Source organism: Camellia sinensis, chromosome 15, assembly GCF_055761805.1.
Source record: "Camellia sinensis isolate YWXY chromosome 15, ASM5576180v1, whole genome shotgun sequence".
NCBI classification, from domain to species: Eukaryota; Viridiplantae; Streptophyta; class Magnoliopsida; order Ericales; family Theaceae; genus Camellia; species Camellia sinensis.
This window is the reverse complement of record NC_138975.1, coordinates 103,941,443-103,966,446: the sequence shown is the minus strand read 5'-3', so window position 1 is coordinate 103,966,446 and position 25,004 is coordinate 103,941,443.

The following is a 25,004-nucleotide window of genomic DNA, read 5'->3' as shown; positions in this document are numbered from 1 at the left end:
CCGTCACAATACAACTGCCAAATGTCCCCAACGTAAACTCTCCAGTTTGGCTTAGGTTGAATTTGATCAGACTTAAAATCGGCGAGACATCTAGTGAATTCGGCCACAAAGTTGACGAGCACTTGCCCCTTGATTGAGGTTCTGGATAGAAATTGAATATCGTACTGGCCGAGTTCGAGAGCCCATTTTGAAACACGCCCTGATGCTTCTGCATTACAGAGTACTAAGCGGAGGGGGTAGTCCGTTAGTAACCCAATGGTATGCCCCTGAAAGTAATGCATCAGTTTTCTTGCTGCCATGACGAGAGCAAGAACGAGTTTTTCCAACGGAAGGTAACGTGTTGCAGCGTCAACCATTGCTTTGCTACATAATAAACTGGCCGCTGCTCCCCTAGTTCTTTCTTTAATAGTACGGCGCTGACGGCCCAGTCTGAAATTGCCAGATATAAAATGAGTGGATCACCTGTGACAACCCTCACCACTGATTAGTGTTAATCTATGATTAAGCATGTTAAATGACTTATTGACTGAAATCCTGAACTGATTGATTGAGTGTATAGCTTAAGTGCATTTCTATCTGTTGACTGTTGAATGATCTGTTCATGTTTTGCGCTTTAAACTGTAAATTGAAGGCCTTATCGGCGGCCGAATCTGAAATCGAGTAATGTTTTATGCTAGTTAGAATTTATGTGTTTTCATGGTAAATTTAATTGAAATTGATTTGGTATGATTAAATTAGATTTAATAATGTTAAATTACAAAGTTGGACTTATCTACAAATTTGCCATCTAGTGGAATAATCTAGGCTAACCCCTCTTCACTTCATACACTTTTGACACAACATTTCTTCAGCCATTTTGAGAGCTATAAACCGACTAGAGAGAGAGAGATAGGAGATAGTTTGATTTCATCAAGAATTCGGCTTGGAGACTTAGAAGATTGAAGAGTAGATTGCATTTTGAGCTTCCATTCTTGAATTCAAGGCATAAGGTAGGAGAATCACCTTCTTGATTGTTAAATTAAGTCATATATTGCATGGTTCATGGAAGTTTAGAGTTTAAAGTCTAGAATTGGTTAAGATTGTTGAATTGAAGCTTGAATCATGCATGCATGTACATATTCTTGCATTTTGAAGTTGATTTTCATAAAATCTTGCATGCGAGTTTACATTCTTGCTCTAGTCCATGAGTTTATCATGGTTTTGAGTTTAATCTTGCTTTGGATCTTGTTTTGAGGCATTAGAATTCTCTAGAATTCATGCATGTCATATGTTCTTCATGTTCATGAAAACTTCTTTGAAATTGTGTTTAATTGAACTACCTTTGGGCTTTGATTTCTCAAATTGATCTTCGAAACGTGTCATATTATGAGTTTACAAGTGTTTTTCTGAAAATTAGCCCAAAAGGATCGAATTTGATGCTTTAAAGTTGAGTTTTGAGCTTGAGGTTCAAATCTGGAAATTCCAGATTTTGGACTCACGCCTAAGCGGGGAACTCCACGCTTGAGCGTACACACTGAGTTCATGCAGTCTGCTCGAGCGGGGAATGTGACGCTCGAGCGGGAAATGCATGTATCCAGTACTTTGCATGTGTTTACAGTCCGCTCGAGCGGGGGATTGCATGCTCGAGCGGGGACTTGTGTCTCACACTCAAGCGGAGGTCGAGCGCCCATCGATCGTGAATTTCACCCATCCAGTACTTTTGCAGTCCGCTCGAGTGGAGTAAGTCACGGTCGAACGGGGCTCTTTTGTCTGCATGTCCGCTCGAGCGGGGAAACTCACGCTCGAACGAGACCCTGTTTCAGCAAAATTTTGAAAAGTGTTTTTTAAATGCATCTTTGTATCCTCATTCCATCCTAGGTATTCTTAGGCCTAGTTTAAGGCATCTTAATAAGGATATTGACGTAGAACCATAACGAGGCAAATTAGGGATTAAGTTATTATTTCCCAACTGTGTAGCTTAGTGTGTGTTCGTTCTGTAACTGTGTAGGGTTGGCATCTGAGGACGCTCTAGCTGCTTACAGCCCTGTGCTCTTGTGAGTAACAATGTTGTAAAGATATGTTCAATCATGAATATTTTCCGAATGAACAACTGTACTGCTTTCTGAAATGATATTTCTTACTGAATGAATGTTTGTCCTATTTGTGAACTGTATTCGTGGCATCTATAATAATTTACTGTTACTGTACTGTACTGCTACTGTCACAGAGATCTCTGTCGGTTCCCATGTTTGGAACCACTACTCTTTACTGATATGATGGCCATCAACTGACTGTTCAGTCTGTTAAGACCTATTGTACTGTCTTGCTATTGGATGTACCACATATGACTATTATAGTTTCTGAATGACTGTTATGGCATGAAACATGAGCCATAAATTGAATGACTGATATGCTGATAAATGACTGTTTTCAATACTGAAAGGACATTCATTCTTAACCTCTTTACGCATATGTTATTCACTGGGCTTTAGCTCACTGCTTATATATATATATATATATATGTAGGTGTTCAGGCATCGGACCGTTGCTAGAAGCGTCAGGCTAAGCCCTTGTTTTGTCAAGCCAACCTTTGTGCCTCACTTTGAGGTTCCAGATCTGTTCAAGCTAAGGCTGCTTTTGGAGTGTCTCAGATTCACCCTATCTGTCTCTATTATGTATAGACTAAATGATATTTGTACTGTATTGTTATGGTGGGAATTTGGTCCCTAACCTGAATGCCTGTAAATGATGTATGTATATACTGTTTTTGTTCTAAATGTGAACATGTTATGAAAAGTCTTTTTGCATATAGACTGTCATAGCTCATTGGACATCTTTTAATTACTGTTTTGGCTTCCGCCAGCCCCTGTACTCTGTATTACTGTTTTACTGTTAAGTAGGCCTTCGGTAATCTCAGATTACTGGCCGGTTACGGTGCTAAACCCATAGGGGTGGGTTTGGGTCGTGAGATCACCTGCCGAAAGTGTTGTCAAGAGTGGAACTGATTGGAGGTAAGTCTTCAAACCGTCCAAAGCGACTTCATACTCGGGGGTCCATTCAAAAGCTTTACCTTCCCAAAGGGTATGAAAGAATTGCCGGCAGCATTCTGTGGAACGACTGATGAATATGTTGAATGCGGCAGCCATTCCCATCAACTTCTGAACCTCTTTGACCGACTGATGAGAGCCGAGTTCTACGATTGCTGTGATTTGCCTCGAGTTGGCTTCGATTCCGCGGTGGTTAACAATGTAGCCAAGGAATTTGTCGGATCCAATGCCGAAGGCACATTTGGAAGCGTTCAGCTTCATTTTGTATTTGTGAAGAATGTCGAATGTCAGATGAGTTTGCTCTTCTACATTGGCTAGATGAGTTCGCTCTTCTTTGGACTTGACCACCATATCATCGATGTACACTTCCATAGTACGGCCGAGTTGCTCCTTGAACATGGTAGTGACTAGTCTTTGGTAGGTTGCCCCCGAATTCTTCAGCCCGAAAGGCATAACCTTATAGCAATAGGTTCCTCTTGGGGTGAGGAATGCAGTTTTGTCTTGGTCCTCCAGATGCATGGCAATTTGATGGTAGCCTCTGTACGTATCCAGGAAGCTCATACGTTGATGATGTGCCATAATCTACGAGTTGGTCTATTCTGGGGAAGGGAAAGCAATCCTTGGGACAAGCTTTGTTTAAGTCCGTGAAATCCACACAAAGACGCCAAGTTCCATTTTTCTTCTTTGCAACCACAGTTTTCGACAACCATGTAGGATAGGTTACTTTGTGGATTGTCCCGGCATCAAGCAACTGGTCAACTTCTTCAACAATGGCAGTAGTGTGTTCCGCGGCTAACCTCTGACTTTTCTGAATAATAAGCTTACATCTGGGATCAACATTTAAGCGGCGCTGAGACACAGATGGATCCACCCCCGGCATCTCATATGGTGACCATGCAAATACATCAAGGTTGCCGAGTAAGAAGGAAATTAGCTCCTACCTGTCGACTTTACTCAAGGAGGCGTCGTCCATGAAGAACTTGTCAGGATTCCCGTTAATTTTAACCCCATCCAGGGCTTCGGTTGCCTTTTCACTTGGGAGCCACCCAACGTTGTCGAGGCTCTCTTGATCCGGCACCTCAATCGAATTCACTTCCAGCTCGCTTGGTGTCTTTGCGGCAAGAAAATAACATGTTTGCGCATGTAGACACCCCGTTTTTGACTGACCTTAAGACTCAAACGTCATTGATTGAGCGCTCGGTGATGATGCATATTGTGCTCGTTCTGAGGTTGCGTAGTCTCGGTCGAGAGCCGTGCCTCTGGACTTCGGGGTTCTTTTGTGCTTTGCCTCGATTTGTGAATCAGGTCTTGTTTTCTCTGTTTTCTCTTCCTGAAGGGAGAGAGAGGTCTCATAGACCATCTCTCAGTGGCCGTAGGCTACGTTTCGTGGTCGTAGGCCATTTTTTTCGTTTGGAGATCAATTTTCGATTTTCAGAGCCGTCGGCCGCGCGTCTCGGTTCGAGCCGCTTAACTACCTTTGTTTGCTCCGGTTTTTGGCACACACCTTGTTTCCTCTCCCTAGAGGGACACTGTGGCCCGGGAGACCACCTTCGTGGTCGCACGCCACTTCCGGTGCTTGACAGTTAGTTTTCGGGGCCCCCGGCAGTGCGTTTTGGCCCCTGAACCCTCGTTTTGCATCGGTCAGGGTTCATTTTTGGCATGGACCCTATTTTCATTGTTAGAAAGGTGGTAGTATGGTGGGAGACCACCTTTTCCCCTTGGAAACCAGCTTTCTCCTCGGGGACCACTTTTCTTTCTCCTCTAGCCAGTTTTCTTGTCGGAAACTGGTCTCCCCTACTTTTGGGCCATAATTTCTGGTCTCCCATACCACCATTGTGTTGCATTCATCTGGGAGGCCACCTATTTGGTATGGCCAACCACCTTTGGTCTTTGACCCTTTTGAACCTTCTTTGAAAGCTGGTTTTCCTTACTTTTGAGCCACATTTTCTGGTCTCACATACCACCACTGTGTTGCACTCATTTAGGAGGCCACCAATCTGGTATGGCTGACCACCTTTTCAACTTGACCCTTTTGACCCCTGGTCGGCCGACCAGGGGGAGTGGTCGGCCGACCACCTTGGCTGGTCGGCCAGCCTTCTACTTTTTGGTCTTTTTCAGTGCATTACAGCTGTGCCAGCTGGGAGGCATTTGCCCCATCCTCCGGGATCTGACCCTTTTGTTTGTCTTCTTAAGAAAGATTTGGCCCCTTTTGCTTAGCTTCTAAGGGAAGCTTGACCCCTTTGGTCTAGCTTCCTCAAGAAGCTTGACCCTTTTGGTTAAGCTTCTTTTAGAAGCTTTGATCCTTTGTTGAGGCTTCTCCAAGAAGCCTTGGCCCTTTGTCTTCTATAAGAGAGGGTCTCGTCTCCTTTGGCAAAGGTTGAACATTTTAGCCAAGGCATACATACACTTCCCTCCATAGCTCTCTACTTCAAGCTTCAAACTCCATTGTTCTTGCACCCATTGCACTACACCTCCTAGCACAACACATCCACCATCCACCCAAACATCTTGGAGCTGATTTTTAGAGGTTGAAGACTCACTTTCTTGGTCTAGAGCTTGCTGCAATGCTGTGTTACAAGGGTAAGTCTCTATTTCCCCCATTTTGACATTATTTTGCTCCATAGTTTAGTTCTATTTGCAAGAATTTTTGGACTTCGACTAAACTGAAAAAAAATCTTGTTTTGAACTTCTCTTCAAGTTTGTTCAAGGTCTTTTTTCTATTTGGGGTCATCTTCCCCTTTGCATGCTTCATTTCCTCATGTTTTGAGCTATGCATTTGAGCATTTGCATTGGCCTTGGTTTGGCCTTTTAGCCACTGAAATCCAATGGATTTTCAGTGGCTAACATGTGTCTTTGAGCTTCAAAATCATAGAGCTGTGACCCTCTCACCCCTTGTTCTCTATATTGGCTTTGTTGGCCTTCCAAAGGGCCCCTTATTTGCATGTTTTGAAGTCATGTTTCAGGCCCTATTTGGTGAGTTTTAAGGTCTGCATAAGCTCTGTCTAGAGCCCTTTAGGCCATTTTGAATGTCTATTATGCATGTGTAGAACAATCCTATTCAAGGCCTTTCAAAGGGGCTTTCACTTGCATGTTTCCTAGACTAATTTCAGGGCCTTTTTTGTGGGTTTTAGGACCCTCATAACCTCTATCCAGAGGTGGTTTTGCCATTTTGCGTGTTCATCATGCATGTGTAGAATAACCTCTTGCATGGCCTTTCGAAGGAGCACTTCATTCTTGCATGTGTTGACTGAGTTTCAGTGGTTAATTGGGCATATTTTGGCATGGCATACTTCTGTTTTTGGCTGGTTTGGTGAGCTCTCATATGCATCATATAGTTGTAGTACAACTCGTGGTTCACTAGCTTTCTTTGCATGCTTTGTTGACCCTTGATTTTAGCACTTTTGGCCATGCCTTAAACTGATGTTATGCATATTTTGGACTGCCTTAGCTCTGTTTTTGGGTCTCATGGTTGAATGATGTTTGTTTTGCATGCTTGTAGTTCAATACCCATGCTTAACTTTGAGTTTTGAGGCTCATTCCATGCATATACTGAGGTGTGTTCATGTTTTGGGTCCATTATACATCATATTTCAGAGCTTGTATGAATGCCATATTGCCATGTTGTCTACTCCTTAAGTGTGCTTGAGAGTTGTCCACGAATGCCTTGTTTTCGGATCATTGAATGAGCTCCATTTCTTTGCATTTTGAGCCATCATTTTAGGCCATTTCCCCACTGTTTCAGACCTGCCTAGGGTCTCTTTGGGGTTGGTTTTGCCATTAGTGCATTGCTTTGGGTACCTCTAGTGTAACGCACTTCACTAGTTTCGGTACCCGGGCCCCCTAGCATGCATTGTGTGACATATTTGCATGTTTCGAGACCATCTTTTGTGCCTTTTCAGAGCTGTATCATGTGTAATTCTATGCCATACTTCATCATCTGCCATGCTTAGTTAGAGTTGCATGTTATGCCTTAGGATCGGTCCTTTGCATCCGTGCATGTTTGCATGTGTTTCAATCATCTCATTTCCATCACATTGGCCACTGATTTGAGTGTGGCTGAGGTCCACTCCTATTGGTTTAAGCCCACCTTGCATTGTGTATGCCATTTGGTTCATGTTGTTGCATGTTTGACCTTTGCATTGTGTATGCTTTGATTATGCCTTCGTGTGTGTCCATCATCGTGTGTGCATTGCATATGCTAGGTTGTTAGTCGCATTGTGTATGCCATATAGTTTATAGAATTATGTATGCTAGTAGCATGTTTGCATCTCATCCTTGCATGTTTGCATGGTTAGGTCGCATTGCATTAGGATTGCATGCTAGTTGCATTTGTGCATGTTATGCATGTTGCATTGTGTTTGGAGTAGGGTTTAGTCCAAGCACGAGAAACGAGGGACATTTCGTACTCCAAGTGACGAATCGTGCATCAATTCTCGATCGCTGACACTCTTGACTATCCATGATAGAGTCGTTGGCTTTAGTTGCTTATATGTGCATTCATGTCCCATTGAGTCGTTCAATTCGACTCCTCGACCATCATACATCAAGATGCACACTCTCTTGAGCTTGTGCAAGGACGGGGAGAGTGGTCTTGCACACGTATGTTGAAAATATCTTGCTTTCTCTCCCTCTTGTCTTTGTTGCAGAAAAAATCGGAATCCAGGGGCAGAAAGTGGTCGACCAACCAGGTTTTCTGGCAGGCCGACCACCTTTTTTTGGTTTCCACCCCAAAGGGTGGTCGGCAGGTGTTTCCCAAGCCAATATCTGGTCAGCAGCCTTCCCAGGGTGGAGTTTCAGCCTTTTGGAGCCTTATGCAAATTTCTAAAATCAGTTGCAAACAAAGGTGAGACGAGACATCGCGATGGAATTTCCCGACGAGGCGACTCGAGCATGCATGCATCCATTGTCATCCAAAACAGAGTCGAGGCAGTCACATTCATGTAGTTTACATGCTTACTTAGCTAGTTTATTAATTAGTTAATATTGTGTAATAATTAGTTGTAGCTATTATTTATTCGGACTGTATTATTTATTTAGACCCCTCGAGGGGGGCCAATGTTGTAATAAGTGTGCATGTGTGTGATGTATGTCTTCCAACCCCACGTCTTTCTCCCTTTTATTTACTAGCTTATGATGGTTAGATTAGGGCATGTTTTAATTAGCATACTTATGCTTGCATGTTTGTATCATTCATCTGTATTGCATGCACCGGGCTCGGCGCATCATACTAACTGCATTGTATTTCAATTCAAGTTGAATACGTATTAGCTGTAGCATCTCATATGCCATTCTTAGGATAGCCGAGCCTATTTCTAGTTGCATTCTTGCATGTGTTGCATTAGGCATTTCAGCATAGTTAGGATTCATGCATGTTTTCTAATTAGCTTCTTTCTTTGGCTCGGAGTACTCGGTAAGTGTTTATGCTTTTAGTATCCTTGCATGCGTGTGAGTAACTGCCATGATAGTACGCTTACCATGAGGCTATGTGCTTATGTGATATAACTGCATGAATACCTGTGGGTGAAGGTTGAGTTATTTGAATTGGAACAATGCATTGAATAAGAGTTTTAAGCCCACTCGAGAGTGGCAAAATCATGTTTTCTAAGCCCACCCGAGAGTGGCAAAATCCACGTCTTAGCCTACTTACGAGTAGCACCTTCAAATCGTTTTTCAAAACGAACATGAGATGTTTTGTTCTAATTCAGGCGACCTAGTCTATACTTGTATGCTGTGCACATCACGTAGTAATTCTAGGCTAATAACCGGAATAAGAGCACATAATGTTTTCAAAATCGATATCATTGTTAGTAGAGGCCGATCTTTGATCAGGCGAGCGGGGGTGCTCATGAAGTGACCTTCCCCAATCGTACCCAAGTTCCCGAGCCAAGGCAACTTTGGTGATGACGGACACGTGGCCTTAGGCAAATGAGTCAGGGTTTCCTAAATTCCTCAAAATAAAATATTTAGGTGGCAACTCTGTATCTGGCAAAGCAGTCCATGTGTGGCACTTCTTTCTAAAAATCAGATTTTCAAAAATGATTTGCCGGATTTGGACTCTTTGATGATTCATCGGTCTTGCATTGCACTCTACGAGATTAGATACAGGACCGTGACATTGAGTCCTAAACTGTAGTGAGCCCAAATGAACAAAACGAGATTTCCTTCCCGGACGTTCGGGGACGTCTACAGTTTCTGGCGACTCTGCTGGGGAGTTAGAGAACTTGACTCGAACTCATGATATCTTGTTTTGATTACACTTATGTGTTTCTTTGCATTGCATTTGTATTGGTGTGCCTAGGACATCGTGTTTGCCATATGCTATTCCTGAACGGTTTGCTGGAGGCTCACTTCGAGAAGTGTGCCATAAAGCTGACTGGTTGCGGGCTCTGCCATGACGGGAACACAAACCCTGATTTTACCGGGGCACCCTTTTTGACCATTCGACCTAGTGCATATTCGGAATCCATAGTAACTATTCCAAACTAGGACAGGTTGCTTACCCGATTATAGGTTGTTTGAAACCGCTGCGTGCGTAGTGAAACCCTAGTTCCTGACAAAATAGGACAGGGAAACCCTACCCCAACATAGGGGTGTTTTGGCTCTCACTTGCTTGTTATGTGCTTTTAGAGTACGTCTCTACAGGAATGCATGTATCAATTTGCAAGTTTGGGCATCAGGCCTGCGGGCACCAGTTCAGTATTTTGGGAATCAGTTATCTGCGGGTATCAGATTCAGTTTTTGGGGGCAGTGATTTGAGGATAATGATCAGTGTTTGAGAACAGTATTTTCAGCTTATCGACTGTGTGCTGTGATGCCCAACTGTGTGTTGTGTATTTATTTAAAGCCGTTACGCTGTCTGTTTGTCTGGTTGCTTATTTCCTTATTATTGCTTTATTTATCTTTTTGCTAGGTAGTTTAGCACAATTGCTTCAGACCAAGCAGATATTCCCCAAGCACTCTGGACAAGAGGTCGCCGACTCAATCGATCTGAGGATCTGGTCGATGGACAACCAGTGTTCCACTCTCTACCCCCGGTTATCAGACGGAGGTCGAGAAAACGCAATGTATCCAAGCAAAGATTGCCAGATCAGTGGACTTTGAATAGTCAGGTTGAGCTTCCCGAGGCTACTCCAGAGTTAGACCTACCGGTAGTTCAGATAGATGAGGGCAGTATGGCAATAACGACAGGAGTTGAGGAAATGATGCGTCAGATGCAGGAGACCATGAGAGCCATGCAGCAGGACGCTGTTCGTCGAGATGAATTTGCCAAACAACAGGCCGAGATCATGGCCCAGCAGGTAGAGTTAATTACCAGGCTGCAACAACAAACCGGGGCATCTGCTTCACATCAAGCTCCTCCACCAATAGGGGTTCAGACACCCGGGGAAACACCCAATGTCCAGGAAGGTACGGACATTCCGGTAGGGCCGGCTCCGTCCCCAATTTTACCCCAGCTATCCAAAACACCTACCAATCTACCGGACTCTCCTTTTGAGTTCGAGGTCGACCCTACAGCGTTGAAATTAAGCAAGCTTGAGAAGTTGTTCAAGAAATCCCAAGGGGTGAAGTCTATCCCAGACATTGAGGACAGGTATACCGACGTGGTTGTGAAGCTGCAGATAGATTCAAAATGCCACAAATCGACCGCTTTGACGGATCTGGAGATCCCATGGTGCATCTCCGGTCGTTCTCAGATATACTACGACCGATGGGCCTCACCAGACCGCAGAAGCTTTCATTATTCGACCGGACCCTGTCGGGCGTGGCCGCTATCTGGTACGCAAAATTAGAAGACGGTGCTAAGCGAAACTGGGATGAGATGGCCGAGGCTTTCATTGCACAGTACTCCTATAATACGCAAATCGAGATTACAACCTGTGATCTTGAGACAACAAGGCATGAGCCTAAAGAGAGCTTTTCGGAGTTCGTAGCCAGGTGAAGGGCGAAGGCCTCAATGATGACCCTAAGGCCTACTGATAAAGATCAAATCTGGATGATTGGGCGCAATCTCCAACCTAAGCTGATGCAGAAGATGATCGTGCTCCCTTTCCCCACATTTTCAGATTTGCATGAGATGGGATTACAGATTGAGGATGCCTTGAAGCAGGGCTTGATTGATAATGATAGAGAACAACCTAGAAGAACCTTCAACCGCAACAACAATACAGGCACCTGCAATGCCGCAAATACTAGAGCTTCAAAAATAAGCATGGTCATCACCATTTCCCCTCCAAGACCCATGGCAGCTACACCTTTTTCCGGCGCGTCTGGAAGCAACACACAAACCACCAAGTACCAACCTCGAGGCCAGAGAAACTTCCCCCCATTATATATGCCCCTGTCCAAGGCTCTGGGGGTATTAATCAGGAAAGGGCACTTAAAGACCTTGAAGCCGAGGCCATTGCCAAATCCACTCCCTCTCTCTCATAACCCAGCAAAATACTGCGCATATCACCAACAACATGGTCTCGACACTGACCAATGTTTTAGATTGCGTCACAAGATTCAGGATCTCGTTGACAAGCAGGTGATTGTACCTCCCGAAAAATTCAATGTCACAACAAACCCTCTCCCACCGCACAACCAAGCTCCACCCCCCAAACGTATCAACTTTATCCAGATTGGGGTCGTTTCTTACGATCCTAGCATATATATCATCTCGTCCCACCTACCCGAGTCGGAGGTGCTCCTTCCTGACAGCACTGACTTGTGCATGTTGGACATCTCTAGAACCCAACCCGAACCAATGGTGGTGACTGTCGAAGACAGAACAGGGGAGATTTCAGGGGAGAATGGGATTGTTGAGTCAGGATCTGAGGAATTTGGGAGTTTCGCTGAGGAGGTATACAGTTCGAGTAACTACATTCTATCAGTAGGCTAGGTTGGGCCAAATATGGAATTGCCGGTAGGGGCAGAGCTTTGTGTGATACAAGGGGATGAATCTGGTTAGAGGATAGATGACTTGGCAGCTGTGGAAGGAGACTTTGCTAACCTCCAATTTTTCAATGAACAAGATCCAGAGGGCATGGTAGTCAACTGGTCAGATTTTGAAGAGTTAGCAGAGGTAACCGGGTGGCTTGATGACCTACCAGATGTTGTCGACGAAACTCAATTGGAACAAGGCCCGGCAGGGGCGAGGACATCAGTTGTGGCCGGAAGGGCCGGAAATCAGAATGCATCACCAGAGAGCGCCGGTGCTAAGAACTTCGCTGAGGATCTGGGTATTTTAAATACAGGAATTATAGAGCAACCAGCAGTACTGACGTAGTTGGAGCAAAAAGGAATCGAGGAGTTTGAGAGAATCAGAAAAGCCAAGGCCCCCGTGGGGACTGAAAGTACCGTGTGCCCAAGGATAGAGAATGCTGCGAACATGTCGACAGAAGGTACTACGAGTACAAGAACAGTGGAACCGGAGCTAGACAGGTGTCTGTTGGCTGTTGATGGAATGTGGTGGGAAGACGATGATCTATGTCTTTCCCACACGGATGAGGATTAGGGGAGCAACCAGCCAGACGATACCTGGTACATTGGCGAAGTCGATCATACGACTAGAAGCGGGCGGTATTTCAAGCCCCCACATCTAGATCAACCAGAGGCGTCTGGGAAGGATAAGGAGGTCGAGAAACAGAAAGAGAAACAACTCGAAGAAGAGGCTGTACTGAAGGAGTTGAAAAGGATACAAGCAGACATCTCCATCTGGGGACTGCTTATGGCATCGCGAGTGCATCGACAAGTTGTCTTATCGGCCATAGCTCTCAATAGACACCATGCCCGAACAGCTGGTGGGCTTAGTTTTTCCAGGAGGGGTGTAGACACGCCCGCGGAGGGGACCTCATGCTACAGTTCGGACTCAATTTTTGTTGCGGTTCTTAATCTGAACCAAAGAGTCCAAATCTGGCAAATCGTTTTGAGAAACAGATTTTTGAAAAAGTAGTGCCAAACATGGACTGCTTTGCCAGATACAGAGTCGCCACCTAAATATTTTAAAATGGGGAAATTTAGAAAACCCTGACTCGGTGCCGAAGGCCACATGTCCGTCATCACCGGAGTTGTCTCGGCTCGGGAGCTTGGGTACGATCGGGGAAGGTCAGCTATGAGCACCCCCTTTCGCCCGGTCCGAAGACCGGCCTCTACTAACCGTGATATCCAATTTTGAAAACTTTATGTGTTCTTAGACCAATTGTTAGCCTAGAATTACTATGTTTATGCGCGCGGCAAACAAGTATAGACCAAATCGCCTAATTTGGAAATAAACATTGCATATTCGTTCGGTTTGAAAATGCTTTGGAATTTGCTACTCGCAAGTAGGCTAAAATACGGATTTCAATGAGTTTTTCCAACTCAAACAATCCAACCTTCACCCACAGGCATTCAAAACAGTTTAACACATAAGCATCTAGCCACATGTTAAGCATGCTGTCATGGCAATATTCACACTCATGTGATATGCTAAAGCGGAAATACTTACATAGTACTCCGTGCCAAAACAAAGAACTTGTTAGCAAACATGCATGATCCAAGTCCATGTTAAGTGCCTAATGCATCGCATACAAAATGTCGCTAAGATAGGCTCGGCTAATCCTAGACATGTCATGTGAAAATGCACAATTATCACATATTCAGTTTGGAATTGAAGCATTGATGCAGTTAGCGTGATGTACCGAGCCTAATGCATGCAATACAAAATGCATGGATGCACACATGCATAGCATAAGGTATGCTAAATTAAACGTGCCCTAATACTAACCATTAAAGCGGGTAAGTAAAAAGGGAAGAAAGAAGGGAGGTTGGAAGACATACACACCACCCACACACACTTATTACAGATTTGCCCTCGCTCGGAGGGACCGAATAAATATTACAAATTAATTAACTACATCAGCTAATTAATATTACAAATTAACTAATTTAATTAACAAATTAAATAAATTAATTAAAGCAGGAAAACGCCTCGGGAAGCGCGCCACCATACGCAAGCTGCCTCTGTTTTCCTTCCTTTCCTCCTCTGGAGGCTGTCAAAGCCTCAGGACTGCATCCTTGGGCAGAGGGGATCACCACCGGCTGAATGAAACTTCCACCGGCAGTGTAGTATGGCCATCGGCACAAAATAGGGTCTGTCGGCAGAGAAAATGGTGCCGGTCGGCACATTACACTGCCGGTCGGCAGAGTACTCCTGCAGAACCTGCAACTCACAGCAACAGAGGGCAAAACAAGGCATGGCAGCATATTTCAAGGCATGTATGCATCAACCATGTCTCTTATCATTGTGATGACTCAAAGGGACATGTGCCTCGGTTCTTGGACCACCAATCACACATTTCCATGCATGATGGCCCAAAGAACCAAGTATGCAATTTTGGTTTCAAATGCAATGCAAACCAATCAAACAAACTCCCAATCCCTATCACCAAATCAAGGGACAAGGAATGCATGCAAGATGTAGTGCAACCTAGGCATACAAGCTAGGAATGCAACATGGCATGGCAAGGCACTCATGCAAAGCTTACAAGCAAACATGCAAATGGGTGGCAAGATGGACTTATACATGAATTAGGCAACTCTAAAAAGGCCTAAAACAGTAGCCATAATGACCAAAACTAGAAGCCAAAACACATGCACGCATACACATGATGGAAGGCCTACACTTGGGCACAATTTAAACAACCCTCAAGCACACTTAAAAGGGATGAACGAGAGCAATTAGCATGCGACATAAGCATTGAAATCATGTTAGGATGGTGCCAAACCAAGTAACAAATCAAGCCAAACATGCACCAAATGGCCTAAGTGTTCAAAGCAAATCAATGAGGCATTGAACTACACTTTAACAAGACCAAACATGGCATGCATTAAACAACTAAAAACAGATTTTTAGCATGTTAAAACAAGGCCAAAGGACTCCTTAGATGGCATCTAAGTGGCCCAAATTCAAAGGCATACACCATGGCCAAAACATGGAGCATTGCAACACATGCTTTCAAAGCATTAAAGAGACATGCAAGGCAACCAAGCAAGCATGGAAATGGGACTGAAATAGCATGTAGGATGATTCCAAATCACCAAAACAATGCAAAGATGGTATGCTACTCATGCACATACTCAAGGCTAACAAGCCCACATACAAAGGAGCTATATAATGCATGCAAAGGTCAACCCAAACGACTATGGACAGAGCTAAAACATGGCAAAATAAGCACATAATCTTCACAAATGCAAGCCTAAAACATGCTCCAACAAAGGCTAACAACCTAAGGCACATTAAGGCATAAACAAGGCATTACATGGCAACTATGCTAAACATGCATGGAGTTCCAAAACCAACTTGAAATCATGTTATATCATGGATATATAAGCATGAAAAACAAATCAAACATGCTCAACACACACTCAAGCATAGGCTTCCTTAAGAGGCCAAAATGTGTCCCTTTCAAGGACAACAAGGAGAGGGGGTGGCCCTCTCCTTCTTGGGACTTCAAAGCATCATCTTCACCACTGAAATCCCTCAAGATTTCAGTGGTGAAGAGACCTCAACACCAAAATCCCGGAGCTAATACAAAATGGTCCAAAAAGAGGCCTTTCAAGGCCTAAGGGTGGTCAACAACCCTCAAACAACAAAACACTCTTAATAAACAATAAAGAGGGCCTAAAAACAGAACTTTTTTATGTTATACAATAATCACAAAAACAGCTCTAAGATAGGTATAAAATTGATGCAAAAATGGGGAAAAAAGGGACTAGTTTCTTACCCTTGTAGTCCTCTTCAACAATGGTGCTCCAATGGCCTTCTTGAGCTTGAATCCAACACCAAAACTTCAAAACACACTCTTTAGAACCTCAGCTCCAAGAGGAAGGTGAAACACTAGGTGTTTGTGTGCAATAGTGAGACACAAAACACCTAGTGTGCAAAATGAGAGGGAAAGAGAGATAGGTTGTGTATGTCTAACCCTAACCCTAGAAAACCAGAGCTCTCCTCTGTATTTTCTCTCTCAAAAAATGTCTAAAGCCTCTCCCCTTGCCTTAGAGAGGGCTTCTCTCTATATGCCTCTTGTAAAGCTTACAAGACAAGCTTTGCAAGAGGGAGATCCCTCCATACACGTGTATGGAGGGGAGCAAAAGCAATACAGCTGTCCAAAAATATCTTCAAAAGCAGATGAACAGCAATCGGCCGGCAAAAAATGCCATCTTGGCCAAACAAAGTGCCGACCGGCACAAAATAGTGCTGACCGGCAACAAAGAGTGCCGGCCGGCAAACTAAATTGCCGGTGGCAGCAAAAACCAGCCGGTGGCATCTAGCCACTGCCGGTGATGGGTGGGGATGGTCTACAAGCCTCACCCTGCCTTTCCAAGGCAAAACACAAGTGTTTGGTGCAAAACCAGACACTAAACGGTCGAGTTCGGAGATCCTGAGGCAAGGCACGCGAGCCGAGGCTTCCGGGAACTCCAAACGAACACAAACATGGATAATCACCGAGTGTTCAAACGGTGACGCCCAAGTCTTGAGGACGGTCAAAAATGGGGTGTCTACAAGGGGCAACCCCAATGTTGACTTTCTCTGACAAAGAATTGCCACCTGAGGGTGCGAACCATAACAAGCCACTCTATATCTCTGTGGAGTGCAGAAACAAATGGATACCCGTGGTGCTTGTCGACACAGGGTCCGTCATCAATGTGTGCCCGGCAAGGACTGTATATGCAATCGGTTTAAAGACTGCGGACTTTGTGCCGACAGCCCAGGTGATTCGGGCATATGATAACACGAGCAGAGAAGTAATGGGGACAGTAAAAATTCAGACCAAGGTTGGGCCGGGACAGCATGAGGTAGACTTTCACGTCTTAGAAGTTCCCGCAACCTTCAATCTACTCTTGGGCCGGCCGTGGCTGCACCAGGTGAAGGTAGTTTCATCCACCTTACATCAGATGGTGAAATACCCCCATGAGAAGGGAGTAGCCATTGTTTTGGGAAATTCATCAATCCATCCACCGCCGGAGGTGTCTACACCAGTCTTGGAAATTGAGCACGGTATGGAGGATGTGTTCTTATCCGGTTTCACTCTGGCTGAGGCCCGGGTCGTGTAGAACATTTTGGCTATTAATAAGGGGGTGTATGTCAGTGCTCAATCAGTATACCTGATGAACAAGCTTCAACACATCCCCGGGATGGGATTGGGAAAGAGCGGTCGGAAGGGCGTTGCAGCGTTGGCCGAAGTGCCACACAACCCACACACTTTTGGCTTGGGTTATCTGCCCACCAAAGAGGATTGGATAAGGAAAGGCAAGGAGATGGTTCGGAGAGCCAGAGCAAAAAAGGCAGGGAAGCCATATGAGTTAATGCACCGACCCATCCAGAGTACCCTAAACGGACGCTTTGTCCGGGAGGGGGACGACTTTCCATTTTGTGGCTTCCCGAAACCATGGTTGAACATGGAGAGGAAGCGCGTGCCAGGGTTTGAGATTTTCTTCGACTTGTAGTTATCTGGGGATGACGTTGCCGAAGAGCAGACGGACCTATTAGCTAAGGCTGAGCAGAGCAAGAAAGTGGAGTCTGAGGACGCCGAAAGTGAAATAGGGGTAGCGCTGGCATGTCTACTTTCAGATCCTCCGATCGAACAGAAGTGCTTGGGGGATAATTTCTCAGTATGCGTGATCGGGAATGAAACGCCTACGGGCCTACCAATAAACATTTTGGATGCATCTATCGCACCCTCTCTTATTTGGCAGTATGCAGAGGGATTTTTGTCAAGCAGCACTAGGTCAGGTAGTGAGCCGGAATCTGATTCCACCGAGTCTGTTGAGTCGGAATCAGGTTCCAGCTCGACTGAGTCTGAGTCTGGTATTCCAGGGGATGATAACCTGGATACCACAGTCCTGTCCAGGTCGTCTTTTTCTTTCTCTTTTGAGTCTGTTGTAATCGAAGAATCGAACGATTTGGATGTGCTTAATGAGAATGATGTGGCTGTGGTTTCTAAGTACTTTTCTATGCCCTTGATTTATTGCATTAACTCAAACTTTCAAAATTTTGATGAAAACGACGAGGAAGAAATTCCTCCGATTTTGCAACGCTTAATTGAACAAGAGTAGGAAAGATTTGTTAAACCCTTAATGGATGAAATCACTACTGTGAATATTGTTACTAAGGAGGACCTGAGGTTGGTCTAGATCGGGTCCACGTTGTCTTTGGAGGAACGCAAGTGCTTAGTCGCTTTATTAAAAGATTTTAAAGATGTTTTCGCGTGATCCTACGAAGACATGCCTGGAATCGATCCTGAGATTGTACAGCACCGGATCCCTCTTGACCCTGAGGCCCGACCCGTTAAACAAAAACTCAGAAGGATCCGCCTGGACTGGGCTCTCAAGATTAAGGAAGAGGTCACCATACAAATTGGCGCAGGCTTCCTGTTGGTATCCAAATACCCGACTTGGTTGGCCAACATAGTTCCGGTGCCGAAAAAGGATGGCAGGATCCGGGTATGCATGGATTTCAGGGATTTGAACAGAGCCAGTCCGAAGGACGACTTTCCCTTGTTGCATATTGATGAGTTAGTGGACTTCACAGCGGGGCATGCTTTGTTTTTGTTCATGGATGGCTTCTCAGGCTACAATCAGATAGTGATGGCACCTGAAGATTGGGACAAGACTGCATTCACCACCTCGTGGGGGACGTATTGCTACAGGGTAATGCCATTTGGGCTGAACAACGCTGGAGATACATATCAACGGGCCGCGATCACAATATTGCACGACATGATCCACAAAGAGGTTGATGTGTATGTAGACGACATGATTGTCAAGTCCAAAGAAAGAGAGGGCCACTACATCGCCTTGCAAAAGTTCTTTCAAAGGATCAGAGAATTTCGGTTGCGGCTGAATCCTCAGAAGTGTACGTTTTGTGTTACAGCAGGGAAAATACTGGGGTTTCTGATTACATAGAGAGGTATCAAAGTCGACCCTTCCAAAATGAAGGCCATCCTAGAAATGCCACCACTGAGGACTGAAAAGGAAGTGCGAGACTTTCTGGGTAAAGTGCAATTCATAAGACGGTTTATCTTAAAATTAACCTTGGCTTGTGAACCACTTTTTGGCCTCCTGAAGAAAGGAAAGAAGTTCCAATGGGACGGCCGATGCCAAGCTGCTTTTGACCAGATCAAGGAATACTTACAGAACCCACCTGTGCTGTCACCGCCTGAGCCGAAGAAGCCGTTGATTTTGTATCTTTCAGTAACTGAGACTACAGTGGGTTGCATGCTCGCGCAAGAATCAGAGGACAAAGTGGAGAGAGCCATCTACTATCTGAGCAAGAAGATTCTAGAGTGTGAGACTCACTACACACCGTTGGAAAAGGCTTGCTTAGCTTTGGTATGGGCTACCAGGAAGCTGCGGCACTACCTGTTAGCTCACTCTGTAATGCTAGTTTCAAGATTAGATCCCATCAAATATCTCTTCAAGAAACCGGCACTTACGGGTAAGCTAGCTCGTTGGTTGCTATTGATTTCCGACTTTGATCTGAAATATGTGACGCGCAAGTCAGTCAAAGGAAGAGCAGTAACAGAATTCTTAGCCGATCATCCAGTGGAAGGAGGTCAAGCAGTTGAGTACTTATTCCCAGATGAGGCCATTTTGCATATCAAAGATGAAACTTGGACGATGTACTTTGACGGAGCGTCAAACCAGTATGGGTATGGGATAGGGGTGTTGCTGATAGCACCCGACAATTCCCGTATCCCTCTAGCATTCAAACTCTGATTCAAAGTCTTGAACAACGAAGCAGAATATGAGGCATGCATTGCCGGTCTAGAAGCAGCCCTAGAACTAGGGGCAAAACGGTTGGACGTCATCGAGGACTCGAACCTTGTTGTGTCTTAAGCAAAAGGAGACTGGAAAGTCAATGAAGAAAAGATGATAATGTATCACCAGACCTTGGACTTGTTAATTCCTCGGTTTGAGAAGCTAAACTTCACTCATCTACTAAGAGAAAACAACAGGTTCGCAGATTCACTAGCAACTCTATCTTCCATGATAGACATCCCGTTCGGAGTCCAGATGCGTCCAGTCATTATCGACCAGAAATTTGTGCCGACTTACGAGTCGATTGCTGCTATAGATGAGGTTCAAGATGAGAACCCCTGGTATTACGATATTTGGAATTTCTTGGAGAATGAAGCATATCCACCAGGGGTAAATGCCAAGGATAAAAGGGCAATCAGAAGAATGGCCGTTCAGTTCATCATCTGCGGAGGTAAATTGTATAAGAGAGGTCATTTGGGAATGCATAAGTTGTGCGTTGAAGCTGAAGAATCGAAACGCCTGATGGAGGCCATCCATAGAGGGGAATGCGGTGCGCATATGAACGGGGTCATGCTAGCGCGAAAGATCCTCAGACAAGGTTATTATTGGTCCACCATGGAGGAGGATTGTATCGGCTTTGTTCGACGATGCCATAAGTGTCAGATCCATGCAAACCGCATGAACATTCCGCCATCGAAGCTGTATAATATGACCTCGCCATGGCCATTTTCAGTTTGGGAAATCGATGTGATCGAGGCTGTCACTCCAAAAGGGTCGAATGGGCATGAGTTCATCCTAGTCGCGATAGATTATTTCACGAAATAGGTTGAGGCCCAATCTTATGCGGTGTTGAAGGCGTCGCACGTTGCAAAGTTTATCAGAAACAACATCATCTGTCGTTATGGGGTCCCAAACAAGGTCATTTCAGATAATGGTTCCCACTTTAAGAAGGAAGTGACTGACTTGTTAGAGAAATACAACATGGCTTTTCATAAGTCATCCACATACTGGCCACAAACCAATGGAGCGGTTGAGGCCGCCAACAAGAACATCAAACACATACTGCAGAAGATGGTGGAAACCTACCGGGATTGGCCAGATAAACTGTCGTTTGCTCTGTGGGGTTACCGGATGTCAATTCGAACTTCTACTGGGGCAACTCCGTATTCATTAGTTTATGGGATGGAGGCCGTTCTACCTATTGAGATTGAGGTTCTGTCTTTACAAGTGTTAGCTGAGTGTCAAATAACCGAAACAGATTGGCAGCAGAGTAGATTTGAAGAACTCATGCTCTTTGATGAGAGAAGACTGAAAGCATTGTACCATATCCAAGGTTATCAGTGCAGAATTGCCAGGGCTTTCAATAAGAAAGTTAAGTCCAGGAATTTAAAAGAAGAAGATTTGGTGCTCAAGGATAACAGAGCTCCCATTCATGACCCTTGGGGCAAGTTCAGACCCAATTGGACTGGTCCCTACATCATCAAGTCAATCTGGTCAGGTGGAGCTGTGGTTCTAATGGACCTAGATGGCCTAGAGTTCTCCCAACCGATCAACATGGACAAGTTGAAGAAATATTACCCCTGAGAGGCTCGTTAGGCCGAAAACCCGAAAGGGCGACCTAGGCAAAAGTCAGAGTACAAAAATTTTGAAATTATAAAAACTAAGCTCGCAAGGTTGAAAACCCACAAAGGGCAACCTTGGCAAAAGTTAGAGCGTAAAAGGAGAGTGAAAATACTCGAGTGAACCCAAGCCTGAACTACGTAAGGCTTGATTCCCATCTTTGGGGTACGTAGGCAATTTCATCCTAAAGTTCAGCCATAAACTTTTTCCCGATCAACTTTGTCCATTTGATCATCTCGGTCGTCTTTGTCTATTCAGCATTCAAGAGTTCGGTTAAGATTGTCGGTGCAGTGCTTTTCAGACTAGGGACAACTTTCCGTTGCTATGCAGTGTCGCGGTACTATTCAGACTAGGGGCAACTTTTCAGCTGCTAGGGTCCGAGGTTGTGCATCTCAGTGACAGATTTCAGGTGTGTCAGTTCTGATCCATATCGAAAATGGTTTTGAAAAGTTTTAATAAAAGTTGACTTTGTTCAAAATTAATCTTTTTACAACTTATACTATATTTGGACTAAAACGAAAAATTTTCAGTACCCACAACCTTCAATTTCATTAATTTCAATACAGAGTTCTCCCGCTCTTGCATACAAATTGAAGTTGCTTTTTATTACATTCATAAAGAAAACTTGAAAGTACTAATAAAGCAATAAATCCGGGGCATAAATAAGTCAGGTGTTCTTGCGCCCCCTCCCAGAGCTAGTCGAAGCCTCTGATGCCAAAGTGGGCCCTTCATGTGCCTCTTCATTGAGCTACTCCAAGCACTCATCAGATAAAGTGCAACTGAAAGTGGGAGCGGGGGCCAGGGGTTCTCTAGTCCTCCATGCTGTAGCATACCGGGCAAGCTGTGCGCCTCGGACTGGGAATGCAGCAGGGTACTCTATCCCCTCTGGCGGGCAAGTCTGATCATGCCCGAACTGGCGTTGGAATCGGAACGGAAAGTAGAAGACACAGTGTGTCATGCCAATCAATTGAATCCTAGGTTGACGGGTCATGTTGTAACTCATTGCCGGCAGATTAAGCCAAGGGCAACGCCAAGTGATGTGATTTGCAGACAAACTGCACATCCAGTTGTACCACCACCCCTCATCCAGGGCATCGACCAGGCGTTGTCGAAAAAAGTAGCTGTGAGCTGAGTATGCTGGGCAAGACTCCACAATCTGTAACTTGTCCATCAACCACACCTGGGGAGGGATGAAAAATGAGAGAATAAAGAATAGAGAGATGTACGATGAGAGAAAAGAAAGAAAAGGGTTTTGTGAGAAAAACCGAGCCTGAGGGCCGAGTGATGTGAGCTATACATATGTGAGATTGGGTGAGAAACATTACCTACAATAGTAGTAGGCTCCCCGCAAGCCTAGCCGTCTCCCGGTGATGAAAAGCGTCTAAGCCCATCAATGTCTCAGCCAATGTCATGGCGATGCAGCTCTTGCCCTCCTTCAAACCTTGGGCAACCTCGATCAACCGGACACTGAATCCACTGGAGCCCGGGGCAAGCAAGAAATGAGATAGCAAGCATAGGAAAAGCGCGTGTCGCCGATAGCCCTGCCAATGATGGTCGCTGCGGTCACCAGCATCAGAAAACCAGCGAACCAAGCTTGGGATATCCAGCTCTCCATCGTGAACCAATGATCCAGCATCATGCAAAGTGAGGCTGCACATTCGTCCTAGGGCTTGGACATGGCCAAATTGGAGTTGAGGCAAGATTTCCTCATCGCGCTCAGATTCCATCAAAGCTTGAAAATCTTCGAAGGTTGGACATATCTCTTACCCGCCGAAGCTAAAGACATGTGTTACCAGGTTCCAAAACCTTGCCGCGGCATGGAGGAAAGGAAGATGCAGCGGAGTACGGTCCAGCGTGAATAGTGCATTCAAGTCGAAGCCCTGGAAGTTCAACTTTTCTGAGCCATCCAGAGAGGCAATCCAAGCTGTGAGATTTTGGATGAAGAACGCCTCCATTTTGATGCAAAATTGAGATAAAATGAATGAACCACGAAGCTGGAACTTTTATGGAGGATAAGGCACTGTTCGCGGGACACGTGTCAACAATTTGGTGGTTGCCAAGCCAGGTGGTCGGCCAACCACCTTTTCTGGTAGGCCGACCACCCCTTTGGTTTCTAATGAAAAAAAGCTGGTCGGCCAGCTCCCTCTGATGGTCGGCCATGAAGAGAAGTGGGGCTTTGGTCTTGTCCTAGCATCTGGAAGAAAGTTTCTAGCATTTCCATGCATCGGGACTGTTGAAAGTGCAAGTTTTCCTCTGTTTCGGATGCGTTCCATCACTCCGATCGTCTGAAATGCATTTTGTTTATCGAGTTGTTGTTGAGTCTTGCTTATCGAGTTGCTGTTTTGCTTATCAAGTTGTTGTTTTGTTTATCGAGTCTTGTTTATCAAGTCATCGGGTTTCGTGTATTGAGTTACTACTCTCTGTTTAATCAACATTGTTGTGTCTTGGTTATCAAGTTGTAAACTTGCTAAGGTTTTGTTGTTTCTTAGTAAGTTAAGTTGTTTAGTTTGTTGTGTCGGTTCACTACCTGACTTGGCAATTTTCAGTGCACAATTCCATTCAATCTCATTTTCGTGCAAAATGATACGTTGCAATGCTAAGAACATAAAATGCAACACTTTTTCAAAAAGGTGTTTCATTCCATCATGCTTCCTTTGTTACAACATTTTACAACAAGGGTACAAGTTTTACAGAAAATAAAACTGCCTAATAATGTACAATGTGCTACAACTACTAGTAAGAAAAAGGCAAATAAAGCAGGAACAGCTGCATCAATGCTATCAAGCACAGGAATAAAAGGCCCTCTTCGTCCTCTTCTGCGGAACAGCCTCTGCACCATCATCATCATCATCGGAATCGGAGTCGTCGCCCTCGGAATTCTCCTCGGCATCAACTCCACTACCGGAACCGGAACCAGAGTCATCCTCTCTGCCAGCGGATGTCTCTGACTGGAGATGTGCAAGCTCCTTCTCCTTGCTGGACTCCTCCTGTACGACAGGTGCTCTGCGTCTACCTCGGCCGCGAGTCGAACCCCCTCTCCCAGCTCTCCGAGAAGGCCCGGATGGCCCGGCCTGTGGTCCAGTATGTAGCGGTGGCATCTGAAAAGAAAGAGCGCAATTTGAATACATCAACCAAAGTATGTATATCAGATGTAGATGCAAGAAAACTACAAAGAGTGGGTGTATGCAGATACAGTATATGAATGTGGTGTGTGCCAGATGTGCTCTACACATACAGTCAATCAATGCAGTGAAATGTTCAAATTTAGCATGTCATCAGAAGTATGATAAATGCAAGAAAACTAAAGAGTACCGGGACACCGACGATGGACAACTGCATCTCTCTTCACAGGACCATGCCCTCGAGTGAGGCTACTAACCCGAGTAACCCCTCCGTATACTCCCTGGTAGGCTGCAGATACAAGCTGAAGTCATCAGTGAGTAAATGAGTGCCTAAGTACCTGAGTGGTAAATGAAAAGCAATGGAACATACCGGTGGTGAGTCAGGACCACTGACGTATTGGTGATCGGGCATAGGGGGCTCTATCAGAATCGGGTATGAAGTCCCGTATCGCCA